Here is a 10051-nt window from a genome sequence, read left to right on the forward strand (position 1 = left end):
CAGAGTAGCGTTTTGGCTCCCGAGACCCCTTAGGCACTGTCTAGGTGGCCCAGAGCGCCTCCTCAGCTCCTCCTCCTTCCCTAGAGTGGGGTTTTGGGCCATGTAAACCCTTGAGGGCACCCTCTGGTGCCCTCGGGACTACTCTGGCAGGTTTCCCTGTGCCCCAGAGCTGTGTAGGTGCCCCCCAGAGCTCTTAGCACTGCTCTATCCACCTCAGAGCCCCTGGGCAGACCTTTGGGGTGCCCCACAGCACTCTTTTGGCCCCCGAGACCCCTTAGGCACTGTCTAGGTGGCCCAGAGCCCCTCCTCAGCTCGTCCTTCTTCCCCGGAGATGTCTTTTGGCTAGGCACACGCCTTGAGGGCCCCCTCTGGTGCCCTCGGCACTACTCTGGCAGGTTTCCCTGTGCCCCAGAGCTGTGTAGGTGCCCCGCAGAGCTCTTAGCACTGCTCTAACCACCTCAGAGCCCCTGGGCAGACCTTTGCGGTGCCCCAGAGTAGTGTTTTGGCTCCCGAGACCCCTTAGGCACTGTCTAGGTGGCCCAGACCCCCACCTCAGCTCCTCCTCCTTCCCTAGAGTGGGGTTTTGGGCCATGTAAACCCTTGAGGGCCCCCTCTGGTGCTCTTGGGACTACTCTGGCAGGTTTCCCTGTGCCCCAGAGCTGTGTAGGTGCCCCGCAGAGCTCTTAGCACTGCTCTATCCACCTCAGAGCCCTTGGGAAGACCTTTGGGGTGCCCCAGAGCTGTCTTCGGGCCCCCCACAGCTCTTAGCACTGCTCTCAGAGCCCCTGGGCAGACCGTTGGCGTGCCCCAGAGCTGTCTTTTGGCCCTCCGGACCCCTTAGGCACTGTCTAGGTGGCCCAGAGCCCCTCCTCAGCTCCTCCTCCTTCCCTAGAATGGGGTTTTGGGCCATGTAAACCCTTGAGGGCCCCCTCTGGTGCCCTTGGCACTACTCTGGCAGGTTTCCCTGTGCCCCAGAGCTGTGTAGGTGCCCCCCAGAGCTCTTAGCACTGCTCTATCCACCTCAGAGCCCCTGGGGAGACCTTTGGGGTGCCCCAGAGTAGTGTAGGTGCCCCCCACAGCTCTTAGCACTGCTCTATCCCCCTCAGAGCCCCTGGGCAGACCTTTGGGGTGCCCCACAGCACTCTTTTGGCCCCCGAGACCCCTTAGGCACTGTCTAGGTGGCCCAGAGCCCCTCCTCAGCTCCACCTCCTTCCCCAGAGTGGTCTTTTGGCTAGGCACACGCCTTGAGGGCCCCCTCTGGTGCCCTCGACACTGCTCTGGCAGGTTTCCCTGTGCCCCAGAGCTGTGCTGGGGCCCCCCACAGCTCTTAGCACTGCTCTCTCCACCTCAGAGCCCCTGGGCAGACCTTTGCGGTGCCCCAGAGTAGCGTTTTGGCTCCCGAGACCCCTTAGGCACTGTCTAGGTGGCCCAGAGCGCCTCCTCAGCTCCTCCTCCTTCCCTAGAGTGGGGTTTTGGGCCATGTAAACCCTTGAGGGCCCCCTCTGGTGCCCTTGGCACTACTCTGGCAGGTTTCCCTGTGCCCCAGAGCTGTGTAGGTGCCCCCCAGAGCTCTTAGCACTGCTCTATCCACCTCAGAGCCCCTGGGCAGACCTTTGGGGTGCCCCACAGCACTCTTTTGGCCCCCGAGACCCCTTAGGCACTGTCTAGGTGGCCCAGAGCCCCTCCTCAGCTCGTCCTTCTTCCCCGGAGATGTCTTTTGGCTAGGCACACGCCTTGAGGGCCCCCTCTGGTGCCCTCGGCACTACTCTGGCAGGTTTCCCTGTGCCCCAGAGCTGTGTAGGTGCCCCCCACAGCTCTTAGCACTGCTCTCTCCACCTCAGAGCCCCTGGGCAGACCTTTGGGGTGCCCCAGAGTAGTGTTTTGGCTCCCGAGACCCCTTAGGCACTGTCTAGGTGGCCCAGACCCCCACCTCGGCTCCTCCTCCTTCCCTAGAGTGGGGTTTTGGGCCATGTAAACCCTTGAGGGCCCCCTCTGGTGCCCTCGGCACTACTCTGGCAGGTTTCCCTGTGCCCCAGAGCTGTGTTGGGGCCCCCCACAGCTCTTAGCACTGCTCTATCCACCTCAGAGCCCCTGGGGAGACCTTTGGGGTGCCCCAGAGCTGTCTTCGGGCCCCCCACAGCTCTTAGCACTGCTCTCAGAGCCCCTGGGCAGACCGTTGGCGTGCCCCAGAGCTGTCTTTTGGCCCTCCAGACCCCTTAGGCACTGTGTAGGTGGCCCAGAGCCCCTCCTCAGCTCCTCCTCCTTCCCTAGAGTGGGGTTTTGGGCCATGTAAACCCTTGAGGGTCCCCTCTGGTGCCCTCGGCACTACTCTGGCAGCTTTCCCTGTGCCCCAGAGCTGGATCTTGGCTCCCTAGGCCCCTAGGCACCGCTCTAGAGCACTGCGCACCACTCTTTGGCTCTTCCTTGCTGCCCAGAGCTGTCTCTTGCTCGTGCCGAGCCCTCAGGAAGGGTCTAGATGGGCCAGACCCCCTCCTGAGCTCCTCCACCTTCCCCAGAGTCTCTTTGTGGCCGTGGAGAGCCCTTAGAAGCCCTCTTGTGTCTTCTGAACTACAATAGCAGTACTCGTTGTGCCCCAGAGCTGTCTTTTGGCCCTCTGGATGCCTTAGGCACTGTCTAGGTGGCCCAGAGCCCCTCCTCAGCTCCTCCTCCTTCCCTAGAGTGGGGTTTTGGGCCATGTAAACCCTTGAGGGCCCCCTCTGGTGCCCTCGGCACTACTCTGGCAGGTTTCCCTGTGCCCCAGAGCTGTGTTGGGGCCCCCCATAGCTCTTAGCACTGCTCTATCCACCTCAGAGCCCCTGGGGAGACCTTTGGGGTGCCCCAGAGTAGTGTAGGTGCCCCCCACAGCTCTTAGCACTGCTCTATCTACCTCAGAGCCCCTGGGCAGACCTTTGGGGTGTCCCACAGCACTCTTTTGGCCCTCGAGACCCCTTAGGCACTGTCTTTGTGGCCCAGAGCCCCTCCTCAGCTCCACCTTCTTCCCCAGAGTGGTCTTTTGGCTAGGCACACGCCTTGAGGGCCCCCTCTGGTGCCCTCGGCACTGCTCTGGCAGGTTTCCCTGTGCCCCAGAGCTGTCTTTGGGCCCCCACAGCTCTTAGCACTGCTCTCTCCACCTCAGAGCCCCTGGGCAGACCTTTGGGGTGCCCCAGAGTAGTGTTTTGGCTCTCCAGACCCCTTAGGCACTGTCTAGGTGGCCCAGACGCCCTCCTCAGCTCCTCCTCCTTCCCTAGAGTGGGGTTTTGGGCCATGTAAACCCTTGAGGGCCCCCTCTGGTGCCCTTGGCACTACTCTGGCAGCTTTCCCTGTGCCCCAGAGCTGTGTTGGGGCCCCCCAGAGCTCTTAGCACTGCTCTATCCACCTCAGAGCCCCTGGGGAGACCTTTGGGGTGCCCCAGAGCTGTCTTTGGGCCCCCCACAGCTCTTAGCACTGCTCTCAGAGCCCCTGGGCAGACCTTTGGGGTGCCCCACAGCACTCCTTTGGCCCTCCGGACCCCTTAGGCACTGTCTAGGTGGCCCAGACCCCCTCCTCAGCTCCTCCTTCTTCCCCAGAGTTGTCTTTTGGCTAGGCACACGCCTTGAGGGCCCCCTCTGGTGCCCTCGGCACTGCTCTGGCAGGTTTCCCTGTGCCCCAGAGCTGGATCTTGGCTCCCTAGGCCCCTTGGCACCGCTCTAGAGCACTGCGCACCACTCTTTGGCTCTTCCTTGCTGCCCAGAGCTGTCTCTTGCTCGTGCCGAGCCCTCAGGAAGGGTCTAGATGGGCCAGACCCCCTCCTGAGCTCCTCCTCCTTCCCCAGAGTCTCTTTGTGGCCGTGGAGAGCCCTTAGAAGCCCTCTCGTGTCTTCTGAACTACAATAGCAGTACTCGTTGTGCCCCAGAGCTGTCTTTTGGCCCTCTGGACGCCTTAGGCACTGTCTAGGTGGCCCAGACCCCCTCCTCAGCTCCTCCTCCTTCCCTAGAATGGGGTTTTGGACCATGTAAACCCTTGAGGGCCCCCTCTGGTGCCCTTGGCACTACTCTGGCACGTTTCCCTGTGCCCCAGAGCTGTGTAGGTGCCCCCAGAGCTCCTAGCACTGCTCTATCCACCTCAGAGCCGCTGGGCAGACCTTTGGGGTGCCCCACAGCACTCTTTTGGCTCTCCGGACGCCTTAGGCACTGTCTAGGTGGCCCAGACCCCCTCCTCAGCTCCTCCTCCTTCCCCAGAGTTGTCTTTTGGCTAGGCACACGCCTTGAGGGCCCCCTCTGGTGCCCTCGGCACTACTCTGGCAGGTTTCCCTGTGCCCCAGAGCTGTGTAGGTGCCCCGCAGAGCTCTTAGCACTGCTCTATCCACCTCAGAGCCCCTGGGCAGACCTTTGGGGTGCCCCAGAGTAGTGTTTTGGCCCCCGAGACCCCTTAGGCACTGTCTAGGTGGCCCAGACCCCCTCCTCAGCTCCTCCTCCTTCCCCAGAGTTGTCTTTTGGCTAGCCCCAAGCTTTGAGGGCCCCCTCTGGTGCCCTTGGGACTACTCTTGCAGGTTTCCCTGTGCCCCAGAGCTGTGTAGGTGCCCCGCAGAGCTCTTAGCACTGCTCTATCCACCTCAGAGCCCCTGGGCAGACCTTTGGGGTGCCCCAGAGTAGCGTTTTGGCTCCCGAGACCCCTTAGGCACTGTCTAGGTGGCCCAGAGCCCCTCCTCAGCTCCTCCTCCTTCCCTAGAATGGGGTTTTGGGCCATGTAAACCCTTGAGGGCCCCCTCTGGTGCTCTTGGGACTACTCTGGCAGGTTTCCCTGTGCCCCAGAGCTGTGTAGGTGCCCCGCAGAGCTCTTAGCACTGCTCTATCCACCTCAGAGCCCTTGGGAAGACCTTTGCGGTGCCCCAGAGTAGCGTTTTGGCTCCCGAGACCCCTTAGGCACTGTCTAGGTGGCCCAGACCCCCTCCTCAGCTCCTCCTCCTTCCCTAGAGTGGGGTTTTAGGCCATGTAAACCCTTGAGGGCCCCCTCTGGTGCCCTTGGCACTACTCTGGCAGGTTTCCCTGTGCCCCAGAGCTGTGTAGGTGCCCCCCAGAGCTCTTAGCACTGCTCTATCCACCTCAGAGCCCCTGGGCAGACCTTTGGGGTGCCCCAGAGCTCTGTAGGTGCCCCCCACAGCTCTTAGCACTGCTCTATCCACCTCAGAGCCCCTGGGCAGACCTTTGCGGTGCCCCACAGCACTCCTTTGGCCCTCCGGACCCCTTAGGCACTGTCTAGGTGGCCCAGACCCCCTCCTCAGCTCCTCCTTCTTCCCTAGAGTGGGGTTTTGGGCCATGTAAACCCTTGAGGGCCCCCTCTGGTGCCCTTGGCACTACTCTGGCAGGTTTCCCTGTGCCCCAGAGCTGTGTAGGTGCCCCCCAGAGCTCTTAGCACTGCTCTATCCACCTCAGAGCCCCTGGGGAGACCTTTGGGGTGCCCCAGAGTAGTGTAGGTGCCCCCCACAGCTCTTAGCACTGCTCTATCCCCCTCAGAGCCCCTGGGCAGACCTTTGGGGTGCCCCACAGCACTCTTTTGGCCCCCGAGACCCCTTAGGCACTGTGTAGGTGGCCCAGAGCCCCTCCTCAGCTCCACCTTCTTCCCCAGAGTTGTCTTTTGGCTAGGCACACGCCTTGAGGGCCCCCTCTGGTGCCCTCGGCACTACTCTGGCAGGTTTCCCTGTGCCCCAGAGCTGTCTTTGGGCCCCCCAGAGCTCTTAGCACTGCTCTCTCCACCTCAGAGCCCCTGGGCAGACCTTTGGGGTGCCCCAGAGCTGTCTTCTGGCCCCCGAGACCCCTTAGGCACTGTGTAGGTGGCCCAGACCCCCTCCTCAGCTCGTCCTTCTTCCCTAGAGTGGGGTTTTGGGCCATGTAAACCCTTGAGGGCCCCCTCTGGTGCCCTCGGCACTACTCTGGCAGGTTTCCCTGTGCCCCAGAGCTGTGTAGGTGTCCCGCACAGCTCTTAGCACTGCTCTCTCCACCTCAGAGCCCCTGGGGAGACCTTTGGGGTGCCCCAGAGCTGTGTAGGTGCCCCCCACAGCTCTTAGCACTGCTCTATCCACCTCAGAGCCCTTGGGCAGACCTTTGGGGTGCCCCACAGCACTCCTTTGGCCCTCCGGACCCCTTAGGCACTGTGTAGGTGGCCCAGACCCCCTCCTCAGCTCCTCCTTCTTCCCCAGAGTTGTCTTTTGGCTAGGCACACGCCTTGAGGGCCCCCTCTGGTGCCCTCGGCACTGCTCTGGCAGGTTTCCCTGTGCCCCAGAGCTGGATCTTGGCTCCCTAGGCCGCTTGGCACCGCTCTAGAGCACTCCGCACCACTCTTTGGCTCTTCCTTGCTGCCCAGAGCTGTCTCTTGCTTGTGCCGAGCCCTCAGGAAGGGTCTAGATGGGCCAGACCCCCTCCTGAGCTCCTCCTCCTTCCCCAGAGTCTCTTTGTGGCTGTGGAGAGCCCTTAGAAGCCCTCTCGTGTCTTCTGAACTACAATAGCAGTACTCGTTGTGCCCCAGAGCTGTCTTTTGGCCCCCTGGACGCGTTAGGCACTGTCTAGGTGTCCCAGACCACCTCCTCAGCTCCTCCTCCTTCCCTAGAGTGGGGTTTTGGGCCATGTAAACCCTTGAGGGCCCCCTCTGGTGCCCTCGGCACTGCTCTGGCAGGTTTCCCTGTGCCCCAGAGCTGTGTAGGTGCCCCGCAGAGCTCTTAGCACTGCTCTATCCACCTCAGAGCCCCTGGGCAGACCTTTGGGGTGCCCCACAGCACTCTTTTGGCCCTCCGGAGCCCTTAGGCACTGTCTAGGTGGCCCAGACCCCCTCCTCAGCTCCTCCTTCTTCCCTAGAGTGGGGTTTTGGGCCATGTAAACCCTTGAGGGCCCCCTCTGGTGCCCTTGGCACTACTCTGGCAGGTTTCCCTGTGCCCCAGAGCTGTGTAGGTGCCCCGCAGAGCTCTTAGCACTGCTCTATCCACCTCAGAGCCCCTGGGCAGACCTTTGGGGTGCCCCAGAGTAGTGTTTTGGCTCTCCAGACCCCTTAGGCACTGTCTAGGTGGCCCAGAGCCCCTCCTCAGCTCCTCCTCCTTCCCTAGAGTGGGGTTTTGGGCCATGTAAACCCTTGAGGGTCCCCTCTGGTGCCCTCGGCACTACTCTGGCAGCTTTCCCTGTGCCCCAGAGCTGGATCTTGGCTCCCTAGGCCCCTAGGCACCGCTCTAGAGCACTGCGCACCACTCTTTGGCTCTTCCTTGCTGCCCAGAGCTGTCTCTTGCTCGTGCCGAGCCCTCAGGAAGGGTCTAGATGGGCCAGACCCCCTCCTGAGCTCCTCCTCCTTCCCCAGAGTCTCTTTGTGGCCATGGAGAGCCCTTAGAAGCCCTCTTGTGTCTTCTGAACTACAATAGCAGTACTCGTTGTGCCCCAGAGCTGTCTTTTGGCCCCCTGGACGCCTTAGGCACTGTCTAGGTGGCCCAGAGCCCCTCCTCAGCTCCTCCTCCTTCCCTAGAGTGGGGTTTTGGGCCATGTAAACCCTTGAGGGCCCCCTCTGGTGCCCTCGGCACTACTCTGGCAGGTTTCCCTGTGCCCCAGAACTGTGTTGGGGCCCCCCATAGCTCTTAGCACTGCTCTATCCACCTCAGAGCCCCTGGGGAGACCTTTGGGGTGCCCCAGAGCTGTCTTTGGGCCCCCCACAGCTCTTAGCACTGCTCTATCCCCCTCAGAGCCCCTGGGCAGACCTTTGGGGTGTCCCACAGCACTCTTTTTGCCCTCGAGACCCCTTAGGCACTGTCTTTGTGGCCCAGAGCCCCTCCTCAGCTCCACCTTCTTCCCCAGAGTGGTCTTTTGGCTAGGCACACGCCTTGAGGGCCCCCTCTGGTGCCCTCGGCACTGCTCTGGCAGGTTTCCCTGTGCCCCAGAGCTGTCTTTGGGCCCCCACAGCTCTTAGCACTGCTCTCTCCACCTCAGAGCCCCTGGGCAGACCTTTGGGGTGCCCCAGAGTAGTGTTTTGGCTCTCCAGACCCCTTAGGCACTGTCTAGGTGGCCCAGACGCCCTCCTCAGCTCCTCCTCCTTCCCTAGAGTGGGGTTTTGGGCCATGTAAACCCTTGAGGGCCCCCTCTGGTGCCCACGGCACTACTCTGGCAGCTTTCCCTGTGCCCCAGAGCTGTGTAGGTGTCCCGCAGAGCTCTTAGCACTGCTCTATCCACCTCAGAGCCCCTGGGGAGACCTTTGGGGTGCCCCAGAGCTGTCTTTGGGCCCCCCACAGCTCTTAGCACTGCTCTCAGAGCCCCTGGGCAGACCTTTGGGGTGCCCCACAGCACTCTTTTGGCCCTACGGACACCTTAGGCACTGTCTAGGTGGCCCAGAGCCCCTCCTCAGCTCCTCCTCCTTCCCTAGAGTGGGGTTTTGGGCCATGTAAACCCTTGAGGGCCCTCTCTGGTGCCCTCGGCACTACTCTGGCAGCTTTCCCTGTGCCCCAGAGCTGGATCTTGGCTCCCTAGGCCCCTAGGCACCACTCTAGAGCACTGCGCACCACTCTTTGGCTCTTCCTTGCTGCCCAGAGCTGTCTCTTGCTCGTGCCGAGCCCTCAGGAAGGGTCTAGATGGGCCAGACCCCTCCTGAGCTCCTCCTCCTTCCCCAGAGTCTCTTTGTGGCCGTGGAGAGCCCTTAGAAGCCCTCTCGTGTCTTCTGAACTACAATTGCAGTACTCGTTGTGCCCCGGAGCTGTCTTTTGGCCCTCTGGACGCCTTAGGCACTGTCTAGGTGGCCCAGACCCCCTCCTCAGCTCCTCCTCCTTCCCTAGAGTGGGGTTTTGGACCATGTAAACCCTTGAGGGCCCCCTCTGGTGCCCTCGGCACTACTCTGGCAGGTTTCCCTGTGCCCCAGAGCTGTGTAGGTGCCCCGCAGAGCTCTTAGCACTGCTCTCTCCACCTCAGAGCCCCTGGGCAGACCTTTGGGGTGCCCCAGAGTAGTGTTTTGGCTCTCCAGACCCCTTAGGCACTGTCTAGGTGGCCCAGACCCCCTCCTCAGCTCCTCCTCCTTCCCCAGAGTTGTCTTTTGGCTAGGCACACACCTTGAGGGCCCCCTCTGGTGCCCCCGGCACTACTCTGGCAGGTTTCCCTGTGCCCCAGAGCTGTGTAGGTGCCCCGCAGAGCTCTTAGCACTGCTCTATCCACCTCAGAGCCCCTGGGGAGACCTTTGGGGTGCCCCAGAGTAGTGTTTTGGCTCTCCAGACCCCTTAGGCACTGTCTAGGTGGCCCAGACCCCCTCCTCAGCTCCTCCTCCTTCCCCAGAGTTGTCTTCTGGCTAGCTTTGAGGGCCCCCTCTGGTGCCCTTGGGACTACTCTGGCAGGTTTCCCTGTGCCCCAGAGCTGTGTAGGTGCCCCGCAGAGCTCTTAGCACTGCTCTCTCCACCTCAGAGCCCCTGGGCAGACCTTTGGGGTGCCCCAGAGTAGCGTTTTGGCTCCCGAGACCCCTTAGGCACTGTCTAGGTGGCCCAGAGCCCCTCCTCAGCTCCTCCTCCTTCCCTAGAATGGGGTTTTGGGCCATGTAAACCCTTGAGGGCCCCCTCTGGTGCTCTTGGGACTACTCTGGCAGGTTTCCCTGTGCCCCAGAGCTGTGTAGGTGCCCCGCAGAGCTCTTAGCACTGCTCTATCCACCTCAGAGCCCTTGGGAAGACCTTTGCGGTGCCCCAGAGTAGCGTTTTGGCTCTCCGGACCCCTTAGGCACTGTCTAGGTGGCCCAGACCCCCTCCTCAGCTCCTCCTCCTTCCCTAGAGTGGGGTTTTAGGCCATGTAAACCCTTGAGGGCCCCCTCTGGTGCCCTCTGCACTACTCTGGCAGGTTTCCCTGTGCCCCAGAGCTGTGTAGGTGCCCCCCAGAGCTCTTAGCACTGCTCTATCCACCTCAGAGCCCCTGGGGAGACCTTTGGGGTGCCCCAGAGCTGTGTAGGTGCCCCCCACAGCTCTTAGCACTGCTCTATCTACCTCAGAGCCCCTGGGCAGACCTTTGGGGTGCCCCACAGCACTCTTTTGGCCCTCCGGAGCCCTTAGGCACTGTCTAGGTGGCCCAGAGCCCCTCCT

This window comes from Struthio camelus, chromosome 4 (genome assembly GCF_040807025.1).
Source record: "Struthio camelus isolate bStrCam1 chromosome 4, bStrCam1.hap1, whole genome shotgun sequence".
In the NCBI taxonomy this organism is placed as follows: domain Eukaryota; kingdom Metazoa; phylum Chordata; class Aves; order Struthioniformes; family Struthionidae; genus Struthio; species Struthio camelus.